This window comes from Pinus tabuliformis, chromosome 4_2, assembly GCF_031772625.1.
Source record: "Pinus tabuliformis cultivar Carrire ecotype Pingquan chromosome 4_2, CPIR1, whole genome shotgun sequence".
In the NCBI taxonomy this organism is placed as follows: domain Eukaryota; kingdom Viridiplantae; phylum Streptophyta; class Pinopsida; order Pinales; family Pinaceae; genus Pinus; species Pinus tabuliformis.
In genome coordinates, this window is record NC_142304.1 from 1,172,380,405 (window position 1) to 1,172,398,841 (window position 18,437).

The 18,437-nt window shown below is 39.6% G+C and overlaps 1 long non-coding RNA gene across 1 annotated transcript; it reads left to right on the top strand.

Annotated features, from left to right (window-relative positions):
- Positions 1–16,456: 16,456 nt before the first annotated feature.
- LOC149173836 (uncharacterized) lies at positions 16,457–17,893 on the top strand. The gene is made up of 4 exons (XR_016259708.1): positions 16,457–16,684; positions 16,929–16,995; positions 17,352–17,417; positions 17,776–17,893. It is a non-coding gene; the product is annotated as an uncharacterized LOC149173836 (long non-coding RNA).
- Positions 17,894–18,437: the final 544 nt, after the last annotated feature.

An 18,437-nucleotide genomic window follows, 5' to 3' on the forward strand; every position in this document is an offset into this window, starting at 1 on the left:
TTGTATGTCGTCTTGACCCTGAACCAGAAAATGAAATCGCTGATGAACTACAAAGACTCCCATCCCAAGCTCTGGAAAAAAATTCTGGACAGCCAAACACAGCTAAACCTACCATTGCAAATTTGCAACAATGGAAATTGATGAGACCACTGGCACAAGGAACAATGCACAGATAGAAGACATGAGGGCTCCAACAGAGAATTTTGACATAGCTCAAGAAAATATAGAGGCAGAAGTTCTAGCTATGGATAGAATAACAGAGGAAGTAACTGCTGGAATGATCAGAAGCACAACGGTTGAAACTCCAGAGGAAAACAACACAGATGTTTACCAACAGTCTGTCTCATACCACAATCTGGAAGAACATCTTGCAGCATCAGCAGCAGTTTCAGAGCATTGTGAAATAAAAGAAATTGCAGATGCCCTTCTCACAAGCGAGAATACCTGGACTATGTATGAAACAGTACCGATAGAACAAAAGCATGAAAAAATAGATAAGTCTAGCATCCAATGAAACAACAGAGCCATAAGTTCTATGCATGGATGCAAGAAAAAAGAGCATAGAAATTGGGGAACTCAACAACTGTAATGCCCAACCCTTAGAAAAGTCAGAAAACATAGAAGCTGATAACAGACAACCAGATCCATTTCAGGAATCAAGCAGCTTTGAGTATAGGAACAACAATGGCAAACATTTTTCTAAGAAGGAACAATGAAGGGGCACCAGCCCAGAGCAACGAATCTGATGCAAGCAATATTGTGGCTCACTACCTCAGAAAAGATGATTGAGGGAATCTCTTAAATCTCGTGACTTTGTTTTTCAACGCAAGAGAAAAATTTAGATGCATTTGTCAGGCACAAACTGAATTAGTTTTCAAGGAAGAGTATGCAGTTTCAGACTGAGGACTCAGGAGCATACCAAATCTGATGATACTTCGGCCCTCGGGTGCTGCGTGCAAACTGGTGCCGCGGTGCGTGCAGCGTCGATGGTCTGGACTCTGCGTGCAGCACTGCAGCGTCGTGCCACTGCTCAAGACTCAAAGCCGCAACTTCAAACGTCTGCAAACTCACGACTAACGACTCAGTCTCACTACAAACAAACGCTCAGCAATCAAGTTTCTGTTGGGATCACGATTGCCGTTACACCAAAACACGCAGGTGTTAGTAAACGGACGCATCGTCAGAGTTAACGGATCCTCGAGAGGCGGTTAATCCATGTCACGAAACACACGGGGAGTGCTGCATTATCCAATGCCCAACAATCTCCCCCCCAGCGCGAGCCAGGTGTGATTCGAACTCGAGATCTTTGGCTCTAATACCACTTGTTGGGATCACGATTGTCGTTACACCAAAACCCGCAGGTGTTAGTAAACGGACGCATCGCCAGAGTTAACGGATCCTCAAGAGGCGGTTAGTCCATGTCACGAAACACACGGGGAGTGCTGCATTATCCAATGCCCAACAGTTTCAACCCGACAGTGTGTGCCAAAACCATAGCCCGCGATTGTTTATAAAGAATTATTTGGCGGGAACTTGGAAGAACTGCTACAAAGCGGTATGCGGCCCACTGTTTTTCTTCGAAAACCGTCCAGGAAAACCGTCCAGAAAACCATCGAACCTCAAAAATTCTTTCAAGTACGCGATTCGGTTCGTTCAGGTTCGATCCGGTTCGATCAGGTTCGACAGGTTCGATGAGGTTCGAATTCGGCTTGAAGTTCGGCTTTCAGATTCGCCGAACCTGAACGAACCTCAATTTTTTTTACAGGTTTGGCGAATTTCGAACCTGAAGCTTCAGGTTCGCCGAACCCTGTGACTTAGGCTACTTGTGACCAACGTGGCCCCACATTAAACCCCATCCTCATCAAAGAACAGCTATGTGTTGATGTATCTGTCCTAGATTCTATGAATGATTTGCATGAAAACAAGGAGCATGATAATAATTTTCACCATTGTGAGGATGCCAGTCATGATTTCCTACATGACAAAGTGATAAACAGAGGAAATGAAGAATTTTTTAATATTTCCACCGATGATACAACCCAAATGCAGTTCTAGACAGGTAGAAACCATGTTTCTACCCCAAAAGATCAACCATATGAAAAGGATGATGAAGATCACGCTTCCCTTGCTGATAATTTAAATCCTGAAAACACTTTTGAGGTCACAGAAATATAGTTCAATCACACTAATCCTATTTTCATAGATACTAAAATTAAGGGAGCTGTAGACTTTCATGGTAATATACTTGGCACCTCAACATTTCATTGTGAGTTTGAGGAGTAATGTAACCCCCACGTTGCACTTTGATGTTAATCATGATCGTGTAAGAAATAAATGGAAGTAATCATGATTTGCTACAGTTTGAGGTCAATAAACTCAAAAGGTTTTTCAAAGCCAACAAAGTAATAATGTGACCATTATTATTATCTGAGTGAAGAAACAATTAATATTATAGTTCAATCCTCAAAGATCATATATCATGGAATCCAACAGTCCTGCTATTTTTTATGCCTACAATCTGAATTTGTTCCTCAAGCCTGATGGGATAGGGAAGTCTCTTCCTTTTACTGTCAATACTCATCTGGAAGAAAATGTTATTGACATATGTGATGGATATTCCTTGGTAGACGAACAAAGGGTATGTTATAAACACACAATTATTGAAGCTTTCAGTCATACAGATCCATTTCCACCTCTAGATGGCTCTATTGTTGACAATAATAAAGTTGGACAGCCCAAAATATTGATGAAACCTGTAATGAAACCCTCGATGACATATACAACTACAGTGCCGAGAATGAAAACAATGTCAAGAAAATAATTGATGAAGAATACAGGCTTGACCAAATAAAAAATTTCTCTCTGGACCACATCAAATGCAAAGATGTTCTCTTCTTCATGAACATGTGGACAATCATTCATGCACTAGATTTTTAAAAGGAAATGTAGACAACGAACCTCTAACAAATCCACATGAAGTCAACGCTGAGGGACAATTTTGGGGCCTGGAAAAGGTGCACCCTGGAATGATCGATGATATAGGTCAAAATGATCTTGAAACCAGCAAGAGGACATTTTCTCAACCTAGTCATAAACAAGATCTGGCTGCTCTGACCACTCAGCTTATGGGGTTTAGGGTTTTATGGTGATACAAGCACCATTATGAAGTGTTGTGTCTTTGTATCAATTTCTGGGCATTATATTTCATAAACAGACTCTAAGACGTTACTTATAGTGGATCACTATAAAACAATCAGTTTCCATCTTTCTAATTCCCCTCACTGTGTGTTCAATTTTTGAATGAGAAAGGACCATTTGTGGGTATTATTGGTCTTGTGGATCAAATGTGCATGACCTTGAAGGCTCTAATTTTTCAATGGCAATAGGATGAAGTTAAATTGACAAAAATGGACCTTAAACAAAAGTTTTGTACTATTACTTGGGTCAAACTTATCGGTCCATTCATCACTGCAATTACACAATATTAGAAACATCCAAACACCTCAAGTCTCTAGACAAAGAATCTGGTGTAAACTCATTGACTCCAGACAACAACAATACTAGAGGCGGGCATCAGAAATACTATTAACATCCAATGGGAAAATACGTTTTATACACGAAATCAAATGCAGTCAAAGTATTTTCTAATGTTAGAACCCTGGAAAATTATGGAAGACATACTCGTTCATTTTGATTAGAGGTCAAAATACTGATTATAATATAGTGCAAAGCAATTCCAAAAATCTCTTAATTGGAGACAGAATACACTTTCTATTAATATGTATCCAAAGGTAAACAACTACATTCATACATGAAAGAAGGAATTCTCTTAAATATTCAATACTTCCTAACAACTATAACCCATTCCAAAAATTAAAAAATGCCATTTCATCTAAGGATACTAAAAAGAAAATGGAAGAAATAAGTGAGTGAACTGACAAAAAAAAATAAAACAGGTTCCCAATAAGATATTCTCAAAGGGAATCTATGCAAGTTCATTCATATTCTCAAAGTAGACAATGACATGAAAACTTTCTAGTTTGTAACTGAGGAATACCAGAGCACAATGAAGATGCCAAAGAAATATATTTTTAGCTTGCAAGTTATCCAGTTTAAAGTGCATGATGCTAATCAATACCAAATACAGAAGTGCAGGCTGTGGTAATCGTGTCAAGATTCCTGCAGCAAGAGCAGCAATCAAACCAGTCGTATATCTTGAAAGTGCATGCCAAAAATACCTGCAGCCCCTCATAACAGGCAATTTTGTATCATTGCCAAGATCCCTGTTCTTTCGGTAATCAGAACAGAGCACTAAAGCGAGGAGCATCCCTGGAATTTCCTGCATTGTGATTCAATATAAAGTTTAAAGAATGAGTAGGTGGATGTGAATAAGCTGCTCACTATTTATGAGTCCTCACTTTTAACAAACCATGACATCCATAGAAATATTGTTCATAAGAACATTTGTGTAAAAAATAAACTAAATAAAGCGTTCAAACAAAATGGTATCTTCCCACTAAAAATGCACCAACTACAACAACAATCTGTTGATGGTTCAAACAAATTAAAGAACATGTTAAATAGTTAATACTGACAGAGTTAATGACAGGTTAAGAGAAAAGACTTCATTCTGGAGCAACAATGAGGTAAAGTAACTCTCTTTATTGGAGATCTTATTCACTGTAATACTAAAATAGTAAACAGTTATATCAATTGATCAATTCACTGTAATACTAAAATAGTAAACAGTTATATCATGGCCAAATATGACATGTAAGGTTCCTGAACAAAAACTGTCTGATAAACAAAGCTGGAATACAGTATTATACTGGAATATACTTGATGAAACATCTAAAATCTAAAACCACCTGACTGTTACATCTTTATAAATTATTCCAAAAAAAATTATAGACAAGAACATAAACAAATAATTGTTTTGAAAATGGCGGAAAACGAAGAGGAAAAGAAACCCTAGCGGAGCTCTGATGGTCATCAATAATGGAATTACTATGGCACTGCTGCCAGGCACCTGACGGTAAGGGTTAACCTCCACGGCTCGCCAGAATCCGTTCAACCTTACCTCCTTCCCACGGGCTCTCTAGCGTTTTCTGTTCCTATAGTCCTCCCGCCTTCCTCGTAGTCCATAACCACCATTGACCGTTTTCCTATCGGTTGCAATGGACCTGGACGAGGTGGACTATACGAAGGACCCCAATCCCCATGAGGTCATTTGGTCTCGCCATCACACTATGTCGGGCTCTGGTCCTTTTGCTGCATCTCTACGACCTCTGTCAGCTCCTAGCTCTGCACTGGACAAACTTGGGTCATCTGTGCCCCATCCTCTGCCCTCTATAAACATCGAAGACGCCTCCGGCTTGGACTACCCACCGCTTTCCTCGGCTACCTTGAATCTCCTCGGTACCTGCCTGCAACCATCACCCACTTTCAATGCGCCACTGCCCCGTCTACCCTACATCTCCACCCCGCCCTACAACCCTTCCTCCTCTGGCATCCCCCCTCCTAGGACTGCTACCTACCTTGTCCCTGCATTATCCGGTAGCACCCTTAATCTTGGTGGCCCATCTCCCAGCACCCCTATCTGTTTTGGATGCTTCAGCTCCCCGGTCCCAAACCCTAAATCAACCCCATCCACCCCACAAACGGTTAACCAAGGCATACGGGGACATCTTTGGGACTATCCGACGGCTCGAAGATCTGACAAGCTAAAGAAAGGAAGGTGCCTAAAAGCTGTCGACAGGGACATCAACCTATCCTTGGGCGAAGACCTCTCGATGGGGGAAGTTGTTGATACAGCGAAGAAGGTCTTGGTGGGCCGAGTTTGGGGGCGAAACTATACTGTGGAGAGACTTCATCTCTAGACCTCAGATATTTTGGGTTCTTTACTCAAAGAATTACCCACCATTCGGGTGCTTGTGCGAGGATGGTTTGCCCTTCATTTCCACAGGGAAGAGTACATGGACCGGATACTCTCTAGATTCTGGCATATCGAATTAGCCCATGTTCTGCTGAAAAGATGGGATCCCTTATTGGATCCTGAGAGGGAACGAATGGGAGCTAGGCCAATTTGGGTTCAATTACTAGGCCTTCCAATGCAATATTGGACTCCAGTCGTTTTTAAGCGCATAGGCAACGCACTAAGTACCTATTTGGAACATGATCAGTCCTATGAAACGTCAGGGAATATGACTATGGCTCGCATCCTGGTTCATTTGGATACCATAGAAGGCCTGGAGGAAAAGATTACCCTACATTGGAGGCATTTCTCTCGCTGACAAAATCTTGATTACGAAGGCGTTCCATTCAAGTGTAGACGATGCCATAAGGTTGGACATCTTTTCAAAGAATTCCCACTGCTCATGCCTACTACTCTGGCTGCTACAAAGGGAACCAAACATCACCAGACAGAAGACCCGATTGTGGATGAGCAGCCCACAGGTCCGGATAGTCCAAAGGATGTGGCTAGGGTCACTGCTCATCCATCCAGTGCTTCCTAGATGCCGCCAATCTCCCCTCCTATGACTAGATCCTGATCTGCTGGGGAGGCTGCTCCTACATCGGGTACAGTTTCTTCTCCCTTATCCTCTGCACTGAATTTTAATCAATATTTTTTCTCATTGGCATCATCTGCATCTTCACCTTGTTTGGTTACCTCTCCCATTACCTGTGCACGTGATCACCCATTGCCTATCTTTTCCACCACCCCCCCGGCTGTCCTTGGACAGGAGCTCCAACAAAATCCTATTTCCCCTTCTGCTTCGGGTTCACATTCCTACAACCTCTGTTCCCGCCATCGGGAAATCCCTGACTCGCTTGGATTGGGTATCACACCCTCTAATGTTGAGCATAAACCCACCCGGCGATTGACTCACTGGTGAGGTAAACAAGTGTTTTGTTGTCCACCAGGGTTCCATTCTCACTTTGATCTGAAGGGATTAGATTGGGTGTATGTCCTGAGCAATTTTGGCAGAATAAATACCCGTCAAGTTCACACCTTACGCCAATGAAACTCTGCTCCATGGTGCATGTACTGAGCAATTTTGGCAGAATAAATACCCCTCAGAGTTCACAGAATAAATACCCCTCAGATTTCACACCTTACGCCAATAAATACCCCTCAAAATTCACACCTTACGCCAATGGAAGTTTGCTCCATGGTGCAGCCACTCGAGGCACATTTTTTGAAGCATTACCCCAAAATGCTTTCCTAGATAGGTTTAGATGTGAATCCATGCTTGTCCAAGAGGAATGTGGACACTGCACTTGACCTAGGAATCTGTTTCTCACATATTACCCACATGAAAACATTCCCAAATATGCTTTTGTATCAGGGTTAAGAGCTCGTCTAAAGCCTTCAGGCAGGCTCACTTATCTCTTGCATTTGGGATAACCAATTTTACACAATAAACTTTATTTTGTTAAAATTTCAAATTAATACCACTAATTTTTGCTACCCTAAAGTTGCCATTCAGCCTTAAATTTCTTTTTAAACCTAGTTGGCTCTTGTAACTCCAAACTGATTTTTCTTAAATCCATGAAGCCTATAAACATGTGGCATGAATAGTTCAACAACGTGTGAGAAGTTGTCAGTAGCACCCTAGAAATAACAAAGATGGAGATTTTCCCTCCAGCCTGAGGCAAACTTCTAAAGACAATGTTAATGGATTCTCACCTTTTATTCAGAATGGGCAAGGCATACTTTAGTCCTGGACTTCTCACAGTCTCTGTTTTATTCCTCTAATAAGTCTCAAATGAAGCAACAAATATTTTTCACCTCTTATTAGAGTCCATTCTAAAAGAAATTACTCTTGTTGTTATATGTCTTAAAGAAGCCAGTGTGACCAGCAGCATGTGAGAAATGCCATTCTACTAAGACCTTTGCTTTGATTTGGAACTAGGTACAAGGTATACAGGGTATGTCGATAAGTGTAACTCATGTAGGAACTTCTTACACATGTAAGGTGTGAATGTGTGAGAAGTGGTTCAAGACAACTTTTGGTGACCACCTAGTAAAACTGTGAAATAATACCATCTTGTAATTTCACTTAGTAAATAAAAGTGAAAGATCAATTTCACTAGATCTCCTAACTCTTCAAAATCTAAATGAAATATTCTAGATATTTTTTTAGTATTAGTGATTTGTATTTGATCTAATCTTAGCTGTACACATAATTGTTGAGAAAAGGTGGTTGCTCAGATTAAAGAGATTAGTTGCTAAGATAGGGGAGATTAATTTTCTCAATTAGAGTCTGAAAGCATAAATAGAACAAGATGAGAGAAGTTGTATGCAAACATTTTTGGACATCAAAAAGACAAGAGATCAGAGAAAGATCAGCTGAGCAGATTCAAAGCACAGGAGAGTAGCCAAGGTCAGATCAGAATCCATATTGAACAGTGTTGTACAACAATTCAGTAAAGTGTGGGTTTGAGTATCCAGCAAGGAGATAGAGCAGATCTGAGTGTCCAGGAAGCTAAAAACCTCAGTTTTGACGTGTCCTTGTAGGTTTTGATCATTAATGATAAGCTGATTTGAAGGACAGAATTATGTGTGTACTTGAAAGGCTATTGAGTCCACTGTTTAGGTTTTCCAGTTATATGTGTGACTGTTGTATGTTTAGAATTTTATTCAGTTATTAAAGTAATTCAAGACCTGAGTTATTTGAGAAAGAAACACAGGACAGTTGTCCTCTTGAATAATAAAAATTTTACATGGTATAAGAGGATCATCTCTAATTGAGATCCTCAAGGGTTTACAACAATAGATCAACTACCAGAATCAAAGACTAACAGTTAGAGGGTTTCATTATTGTTGCTTGAAGGACTAACCACTCTTGCGGGTATGTTTTTGTTGTTTTATTTTCATATTTGAAAAGTTTGTAAAATAGATCTCAGAGATGGCAGCATCAAGTCTCAGATTTGAGGAAAAATTAGATGGTGCCTCCAGATAGGTGTCATCAAAAGCCAAGGTAACATTGTTTTTGAAAGAAAACGATCTCTAAGATATTGTCAAGGATGTTATAATTCAGTCTACAGATCTGCATGAATTGGCATCACATAAAAATAAGGAAGTGAAGGCCCAAATTACTTCAGGAAAGGGTCCAAATCCTGCCTCAGGAAAAAATGATGAACTCTGCCTCAGGAAGGTCAAACTGCATATACGATTGAAGATGTTTTCATGACCGATTGTTGCAAATGCTGGTGTGGAAGGTGCAGTGGTTGTTGGGAAATTACTAAGCAATATAATCTTGACTTTAGCTACGATGCTGACTAAGGTGAAGACATTGATAAGGTGAAGGCAGGGATTATTGATCCCCTGAAAGTGATCAGAGCTGTTTTAGTTGACGCTGCAAGTGTGCCTTCATTGTTAACCACAACAGAGTGCATCATTGTTGTGATTCTGAAGGATAAGAGGGAATCCCAGGTATGAGAGACGGTATGGGTGGCATGGACTACTAAAGAGCATATCTAGACCGGTGTGCCTTCTGCGTGGTGTCCTGTTCCGAAAGTAGGGTTAAAGTTCAGGTTGTCTGGTGTCCTAGTTTTGAAGGTTAAACTTCGGGTCAATTAGTTTGACCCTTGTTATTGTCTCGAGCATTACATTTCCCATTACTGGGAGCAATTGCTTGTTTATTCAATCTAACTTAAAGGAAAATTTGTCGATTGCAATGCCCTGCAGTTCTACCACCTATCTTTTCTGCAGGGAAAAAGCGTAACCCTTCTCAAGGAGAGACCGGAGAAATGTTTTCCGTTTTCACATACTGGAGATGATAATTTATTCAAAGAGCTAATTTTTGAGATGAAGAAAAAAATACCTGTTGTAGGCAAAAACCATGGAAGATCGGGCCTTGCAAAATCCATGGAAGATCGGGCCTCGCAGAAGCAATTGCTGTAACTGCATAGCTTGTAAACATGTTTTATGGTGTGGAAGGGTTATTGCCAGAAGCACCACACCTGGGTTATTGCCAGAAGCACCACACCTGTTAATGCTCCACGACACTCCCCGAACGGTTTATCTGTGTGCTGAAAAGTGTCCCAAAATGCTTCTAACACCAAATTGTTCGAAGCGCTTGAAATTTGAAAATTTTGAAAATTTCCCACCAAATTGTTTGAAAAGTTCCCCATCGATTTTTTATTTATGTAATAATTACAAAATTTTAATGTGTTAATTAGGATATAGTGATTTAATATTTATTAATTATTTTATTTTGTTTAATTTAATGTGTTAATCAAAATTTATTGATTCGATATATATTAATTATATATATTTAAAAAAAATTATCTTAATAATATAAATATATTTTTAGTAAAATATATAAATTAAAAAATTGCGAAGTATTTTTAAAATTGTTAAATTTTTTGAGGGAATGAAAGCACTAGCCCAACATTAAGAGCTTTTATGGGACTTTGTTGGAGGGAATCATTTATGCTAATAATTATCATTGGATTCAGCATAAGTTGGAAGATGAATCAAGCGGTTTGAGAATAGAAATGCACCAATCTAGACCTGTTTTAAACCCTTAAACATCCACCATAATTGAGGCAATGTTGAAAGGATTAACAGCTGGTTGAATTTAGAAAAAGCATTTTCAAGGCTTGAGGTGTAAGTTGGATGGATTAACGACATATGATTACTTGATTGAGTTACTATGCAGCCCTCAAATTGATGCCAACCTCTATTAGTTCCAGGCTAGGAGTGGCTAGAGAGTGCTCAACCACAAAGACCAAGCCTGAATAATCCTTAAAATTTAAAGAGTTGGGACCAGGCTTGTGGCCTTTCTGACTTGGTGGTAGAAGGAGCCTCCTCTCCCTTAGTTCCCTCTTTCATCTCTGCAACGAGGGAGATTAAAGCCTCATTTGAATGCCATAGTCGCTTAGACGGAATCCCTCTTGTAGCATCCTGCCTTTCTACATAAGCCTCGAAAGCACAACTGGAATTCTTGTACGTTCATGGAGTTTGGTAGCAAGCGTGACTATCAAGTTAGCTACTAACATCGTGATACAGGAAGTCCCTTGCGAGAGAGGTTTTACAAATATTATGAAAAGGGGTGGTTATGAATTTGAAGATCCATGCTTTACTAGTTTTTTCCACGGGAAGTGAGGGACAGATTCATGCCTACCCTCTTCATCATGGCGAAACATTTTGACAAACATACCCCAAATGCCCCAAGCGTTGCCCCACTTAGCTCATTCAGGTGTTTCTTCAAACACTTTGCGAGCAACCAAAGAACTTGCAGGTTTGGGAAGTAACTGGGCAGATTGGACAACTACATTGTAGTAGCTCCCATACCCCAAGCGACCAACTCAATCCAAGAAACAATTTTTTTACAATTAGTACATAGGGTTTTAACTCCCTAAAGATTCACTCAAGTAACATACTCTACACTACAATGTCATCAATTGTTCTAATATCAAAGTAAGGCTAATACTTTTGTAATTATAAGGTATTTGGCTTACAACACCACCTTCATCTGGGCTAAACCAGTTCTGAGAGCTTGGCGAGACCTTTGGAACCTCTACCGATGGCCAGCAAAGGATTCGATCCCTCGTCGTTCACTCGCATCCGCAAGGGAGCGCCGGAAAAAAAGCAGAGACAACAATCGACGTTTTGTTCTCAGGCCGCGGAGGTTCTCGATTGGCATGCAAACATCACCGTGCCGCATGATTTCTCCTGCAATAACAGCCATCTTCTCGTTGATCCTCAAGGCCTCCCTGACGAAGCCTCTGTTGAAATATACGATCTCTGGCAGGGAAAAGAAAATGGAAAGAACCAGAACACGCGGAGCAATGGCACAAAGGGAAGAAGAGAAGAAACCTGGGACGCGGCAGGTTTGGGATCTGTAGTTTTTCATATTGTTTTGGTCGTTGCATCCAGAGAAGGGGGACTGCATGATGCAGATCTGCCCCCTCACAGAATGGATTGGGCCAAACATTGCAAATCTGGGCCGGATCTATCTAATCTGAACAATATTCGAGAACAGACAGAACCCAGGCAGCAGATCGGAGTCAAGGTGCATAGATCGAGCAGAAGGTATGTAGCCCTCGACATGCAAATGGAAGAACGACCCATCAAGAGGTCAGATCTGGACGATTATTTACAGCCAGAGCACACGAAAATCAGCAACGACACCAGATTAGGCAGATCAGGAACGCTGCCAAAACTCAGGCCTCAGGTAAAAACAACTCGTTTTCATATTTTTATTAAAACCCCTGAGGGGGAATCCTGTTTAATGTGGGTACATGCAAAAAAGCACCATCATGCAGCTGAAACAACAAATTTGGGTATTGAATCCTGTTTAATGTGGGTACATGCAAAAAATCCCTTCTTCTCTTTTTCTCCTTTTCTTCTTCTTATGCAAGTTAGTTTTGTAACGTTGCATGGGGTGCGAAAGCACTTGAGCCCAATGGGCATCTTACGGAAATGCTTCAATGCATCTGCTAGTGTAACTTTTCATTCTTTAAATAAAAAGTTATCGATTTTTTCCTTGGAAAAAAAAAAAAACACCACCTTCATCTCAAAATAAAATGCCAAGCTTAGTACCCCACTATGACTAAGTACACCATATCTTCCTCTATCCACTTAGACAATACTTGAGAGGTCTTTAACTACTCCAATTACCATCATGGCTTAGTGAAAAAATCATCTTTTCCGAGGTAAAAATTGTACACTAACATAGCCAAAAAAATTCCTAGAAGTAATATTTCTTTTCCATTTTTTCCCAAAGCCATCAAAATAGATTTTTTTCTTGAAGCACCTCTTCCTAATGTCACCTTCTACCTTTCCCAACCCATTTCCAAGTAATTTAGCATCCCTAAATAAGAATAGGGGGAATTTAGGGCCATGGTTAAAATCATTTAAATCACTTGAAGCCATTTTGTAGGTTAATCCTACCCCCTCGATCACTAAACCCTAATTTAACTTATTTACCATAGTTCAAAGGTTTTAGACAATTATTTCCCATTATTTTATGTTGGCTCTATGATACACTCAAGGTTAATGGAATGTTTCCAAACATGGCCTATTATAGTCTAATCTTGAGGCACATATAATAATTCCCATTAAGTAATGCACAAAATGTCAAATATTTTAGCGGGGATCACATTCATATGATATTATTGGTGCCAATTTAAACCATTAGAACTAACATCATTCAAATGAATAAAAACATGCATATATCACCCAAATATAGTACAAATACAAACACATCAGTAGAATAGTATTTCATTATACTAATAACATGCATGGTATTACATAACTCTAATGTAGAGTGAACACCAAAAATTGATAAAAAATGTAACCCCTCTTACAAATTATCCCTAATATTGAATCTATTTAAGTACCTTACAAACCTTGTATATATAGGAAACTAGAGTAGTTGCAAAAGATTCAAAGTTATAATAGAGAATCAACCAACCATAAGCCACTTAACAAAAAAAGAGAGTACAAAAGAGTTTATTTCTTTAGAGAGATACACAAATTATCCATAAAAGTAGGTGCAAAGAATATATGAGATGACTCATTAGCCTTGTGTACTTAGCCTTATATAAATCCACATATTCAACCTTCTACATGTTTACTTCTACAAATTCATATTTTTTCAAGTTTTGTTGAGCTTCTCTCTGTGCCAAAACTTAGTAAAAGATGATACACAAAAATGCCTCGGTCATGCCTTCCAACTCATCCTTGAGTTGGGTTCTATGCTTCATATATGTCCTCCTCTTATGACCAATATTTGAATCGCGCGGCACATATCAAACTTTCACCTAGTAAGTATGGCTTGTACCTATGATAACTCCCCTTATCTAAATATTGGATTATGATGATCACAAGTAGGTAACTTTCTTTATGAAGCCTTTACATGTGTAACTTTATTATGGTAGGACTAGCATACATAGGTAGATCTCTAATATCCCTGTGGTTTTTTATTACAATTGCACATGATGATAACTAGAATAACCATGGGGAAATATATACACGTGCAACATAGCTACTTTAGGCAATCATAACCCTCATCTTAGCCGCATTACTAGATACTCTTCCCAAAATATGTTTGATATCTCCTCCCAATTGTAGTTTTCAACTAAAAGGATCTATCAAAGCTTATCTCAGTTTCACGTTGGCCTTCTCAATTCTAAATGTACAACTACCTTAAAAATGGTGATGTTGAAAAATTGGACCAAAATTATAGGAAAGACTAGTGGCCAAATCCTTCACTTACTTTACCTTCATTGTCCATACCTAACTAATGAGAGCACAAGAACACATACTTCTCTAGAAGCACCTATAATAATTTTGTGGGTTTAGCTAAATACCCTTTGGTTAGCGTTTACACATCAATCTAGATACTAAAATGATGTGCCTACAATCATAATCCACTAGGTGTATTTTCTCTTAAAAAACTATGCAAATATAGATGTCCCCTTTATGGCCAAGTTCCACCAAAATGGTTCCTCCTTGGTCTGGTTGCGTGAAGATGAGTGCAAACCAACTTCTTGTCATGGTAATAATCACCAGCAACTGGTCCAATAAATGTCCACAAATTTCCACAGTCCAATGCTTCAATCGCCCAAGGGTATAATTTCGAGCACGAACCCTTCCAACAAGCACAATACTCTCAGTAAATGCATCTTGGGCCATACTGATACCTTCTTCGAATACCAACAAACACCCCTTCTCATGCACCTTGGTGCATTTTGTTTTTTTCTTCCCCCCGTTCTCTATGCGTGGTCTATCGGGTGTTGTTCGTCCTCTGTTGACTCATACTCATCCAAATATGATGCTCTAATATCCTCAATACCAGGTTCCTGACGAGTGATGCCATCAAAACGTCCTAAAGTGCGAGCCGCAGGAGCAGGTTGCTAGCCTTGGAGGTCTGCTCTTGATGAGCATGGTACATTATTCCCAGTATTTAGGACGCCATATGTATCAGTCCCATGAACGCTCGTGCCCCCAACTGCCACATAAGACGCCCCTTGTACATTTGTTGCGAGACCCTGTTGTTCGAGTTCCCAGTACTGTAACTCCGATGGTGATGGGATATTCAAGATCGGTTGAGCCTCGTCCTCCTGTAGTTGAAGAAAGTTTGGATTTATCGTTGAGCCCGGGTGGGAAAACCCTAGGGCATTTAGGGAAACCTTCACATCATCCATCTCTGAGGTAAATGTGTTGACCTGGACTTCTGGTTCATGGTGTATCATCGGTGAAACCCCAGTTTGGTGTTGATGTGGCCCCTCAACCCAAATTTGGGAAGCCTCCATATAATGAGAAGAATAATCCACAAGTTCCTTGTCGATACAAAATGATGTTCACATGTACCCTGTTATACTATCCCTATGTGATGTTGTGCATGACACCCTCTAAGAGACATTGGCCCAACTGAACAAAAGGTTCACCTCCACCGTTCGATCCCCTTACTAGTTGACCGAGAAAACCCACAAGACCATAAGCTGCCAAACCGCTGCAGATAAATATAAACCAGGTGCACTGACTCTTGTTGGCTAGTGTTGTGACCATTCCCTCACGCTGTTATCGCTCCCAAGTGCAGGTGAAAACCCATCTTCACACCAGAAAAAACCCTAGGATTAGACTGCCATGGAAATTCCTCTTGGATTCTTCCATATGATCTTCTCTAGACAAATCCTTATTTCCATTTGATTTCTGTTCTATCTGCAATTTCTTATATAATATTGGAGCATCTCCATAGATTAATTAACCTTACTAAACCAAACATTTTATTAAAAATAATCATTAATCTTATAACATTACAACTTCACTACACTTTTTAACCACACACAACTTATTTTTATGTCACCATAATTCACCTTTAATGTAACAGGATTACATTAAAAAATCAACCAAAATCCCTTCCAAAAAATTTTCCTACACAGAAACAAACAAGCGTCATATGATTAATAATTCTTTACCATGAGCAATACCTCCTTATTAAGCCCAAGAAAACACTTTCACATTTCATTTAATGGGATTTAATTCCAATTGAAAAACACAAAATCATTTCATTTAAGTTCCATTCAAGGTTTCACGGCATTTCTGCGTTTCAAATATCAAAATTCGTTCATTTCCCTCCCGTTTTTTCAAATATCAAACTTTGTTCATTTCCCTCGCGTTCCAGGGTTTTTCAAATATCGAAATTCGTTCATTTCCCTCGCGTTCCAGGGTTTTTCAAATATCAAAATTTGTTCATTTCCCTCGCCTTCCAGGGAGGAAGGTCGCTTGCTTGCTTGACCTAATAATATTTTTCTTAACAGTGCTTTTGCCTCTGTTGATCTCGGCGTTTTCGTCCTGGAGGATGGCAAGCGGTTGCCTTCTGACCGCCATTTCTGTTGGTTGGTGAATGATAATCAGTATGTGCGAGCGCTAAAGACTGCAGTAGTAAGAATTGAAAGATTTTGCTGCGAAATACTCGGCTGTTGACCTCTTCTTCTGCGATCTTTGCCTTCAACACCTCCATGTCTTTACCACTAAACTGAACCCTCTCGATTCCTTCTCGAGCCCAAGCGTTGGCCTTCTGCTTTTCCTCCTCCGTTAGTTCACATCTCGGATTAGAACCTATTTTCGCATTCTTCCCCCGCGCCTTCTTCTGTTTAACCGCAGAGGATGGAGCCTTACATGATTCGACCCCATTCGTAATATCACCGAGAGCAGTTCGAGGTGCAACCCCTGCGCGCCCATTCTTATAATTATAAAACCGTAATCTTTGTTTTTTACAAAAAAAGGCTATACCTTACTTCCAGTTTCGTGGATCTGTGAATATCTGAATCCACAATATTTTTGAATTATTGAGAGGCACACTGTTCCTCAAATTCCCAATTTTATAAGGATTGTTTGCTCTTGGATATGGATGTGGATTTGTATAGAGATTTCTGAAATGTGGGCTCTTTATGATTGATAACAGGAAAACAATGGATGCTCTGAGAAAGCAGGCAAACAAGTTGATAGAACAGGTTGCGAAACAGCAGCAGGTATTGCATTGTAGTCATTTTAATTTTATGTTTACTATTTTACATATATGCAAAAACCTCAGCCCTGCCAAGTAAGTTCATGCAGGTTCTCTACTTTACAATCTATTTTTGCTTGCTTGACCTAATAATATTTTTCTTATAACTATAAAACCTTAATCTTTGTTTTTTACAAAAAAGGCTATACCTTACTTCCAGTTTCGTGGATCTGTGAATATCTGAATCCACAATATTTTTGAATTATTGAGAGGCACACTGTTCCTCAAATTCCCAATTTTATAAGGATTGTTTGCTCTTGGATATGGATGTGGATTTGTATAGAGATTTCTGAAATGTGGGCTCTTTATGATTGATAACAGGAAAACAATGATGCTCTGAGAAAGCAGGCAAACAAGTTGATGGAACAGGTTGCGAAACAGCAGCAGGTATTGCATTGTAGTCATTTTAATTTTATGTTTACTATTTTACATATATGCAAAAACCTCAGCCCTGCCGAGTAAGTTCATGCAGGTTCTCTACTTTACAATCTATTTTTGCTTGCTTGACCTAATAATATTTTTTTTATAATTATAAAACCTTAATCTTTGTTTTTTACAAAAAAAAGGCTATACCTTACTTCCAGTTTCGTGGATCTGTGAATATCTGAATCCGCAATATTTTTGAATTATTGAGAGGCACACTGTTCCTCAAATTCCCAATTTTATAAGGATTGTTTGCTCTTGGATATGGATGTGGATTTGTATAGAGATTTCTGAAATGTGGGCTCTTTATGATTGATAACAGGAAAACAATGGATGCTCTGAGAAAGCAGGCAAACAAGTTGATAGAACAGGTTGCGAAACAGCAGCAGGTATTGCATTGTAGTCATTTTAATTTTATGTTTTTCAAATTTGAACTAGGAAGGAAGCAGCAATGGATGCATATGACACTGTTCCTTCTACTAGCGGGAATTTAATCCTTTTGTAATTTAAGGCTCGTAGGTAATGGAGCTGGGGCTCCCAGATAATCACATTGTGATTGTGTGAGGGATTTAGATTAGTTTTGGGTTCTTGCCAATACATCAACGTGTTGCATTTGCCTTTAAACCATACCCACTTCACTTTGTATGTTAAAACTTGAGATTGAGTTATGACCATAGAGTTCCTTCCTGGTCTGCTATTATGGATATGGATCATGATCATTTGGTAGTTGGCAGCTGCTCTATGATCAGTGCAAGTACATCGTGTTGTGGGGTAATGTGGCCTCTAGATTGGCAGCCTGCTAAGACTTGCAGGGAAGACCACCAATTATGTGTAACTAGCACTAGTAGTTGTGACACATCCATTGATTGCTGATGTAGACAGCTCTTTTTACAGTGAGCCTTGATCAGAGGTGATGCCAGCGTAACTTCCATACAATGGGATGATAGCAATGTTCAATGTCTCTCTCAAAGAAATGTGGGATTT